Source organism: Capsicum annuum, unplaced genomic scaffold (genome assembly GCF_002878395.1).
Source record: "Capsicum annuum cultivar UCD-10X-F1 unplaced genomic scaffold, UCD10Xv1.1 ctg52346, whole genome shotgun sequence".
NCBI lineage: Eukaryota > Viridiplantae > Streptophyta > Magnoliopsida > Solanales > Solanaceae > Capsicum > Capsicum annuum.
The window spans coordinates 1-1,038 of NW_025860366.1; the positions used below are offsets into that span (position 1 = coordinate 1).

General features: G+C 41.2%; 1 long non-coding RNA gene across 1 annotated transcript; it reads left to right on the top strand.

Moving 5' to 3' along the window:
* Positions 1 to 17: 17 nt before the first annotated feature.
* LOC124892948 lies at positions 18 to 862 on the top strand. Its single transcript, XR_007050476.1, has 2 exons — positions 18 to 292; positions 374 to 862. It is a non-coding gene; the product is annotated as an uncharacterized LOC124892948 (long non-coding RNA).
* Positions 863 to 1,038: the final 176 nt, after the last annotated feature.

A 1,038-nucleotide genomic window follows, 5' to 3' on the forward strand; every position in this document is an offset into this window, starting at 1 on the left:
CCTATCAATTGTAGGGAAGTTATTTCACATAAAGCTTCTACTACGGTCCCCGAGTATAGATCTAGTTTGAGACTTTCCCACTCTTGCCATAGTGATTTTTCATTCACGGTGGAAGATATTATACAGGATCATTGACGATCGTCAACCACATATATAGATCTGGAGAATAATTCCGACCATCTCGTAGGAATAGAATTTCCGACCATCCCGTCGGAAGAAATTTTAAAGTTGCGGCAAATATTTCCGACCATCCTCTCTCCATCTCCTGTGCTATAAGGACCAGATCTGACCGGTAAAGCCTCCTCCGGTGACCAGATCTGTGCTTTTTCTTTTTCTCTCGGCTCTTTTTCTTTTATTGTATAACCCCTTTCAGGTACTTCAAGTCTGATGCATCTTCCACGGTGGCTTGCGGCGTACATTTTTCTGGTAAACACGCATTTTTCGGCGATCGAGTTCAAGGACGGTATCAGCAGTAGGGGAAGGCGACAACAACAATTTCAGCAACCAATTTCTACATCAAATTGTCAGAATCCGACCAACCGATTCAAGAAAACATCCTCAGTTTCATCTTCTCCCCGGATCAAGTGCACTCGTTTCATCTCTTCTAGTTCATTTGATCTAAGTTTCTTGACTATTGGAGACAGATGCGTCCCGTCTAGTTCGATATATATATTTTCAGTCCTTTCTCTCTTGATTTCTTGTCTAATTATCTTGACGGTTCTTGTGGAATTAGTGACTCCTATTTTTCTGTTACGTAGTAGGAGTTAGTTGAGACTAGCATATCTATTTCCTGATTTTTTTGCTTTTGGTATACGTGGTGGTTTAATTCTTGATTCTTCCTGGGAGATTTTATTCATTATTACATTTGTGTCTTTTTAGCTTTACCTATTTGTTTTTTAGCCTTACCTACTTGCCCACCTTATTTTCTTTTCTTATCGTATTGAGTAGTGGCTGTAGATATCGATGGTGGACTAGGGTTATGTCATAGGTTGGGATGGGGGTTGGGGGCTGAACTAGGGTCTAGGGTGAGGGCGGGGT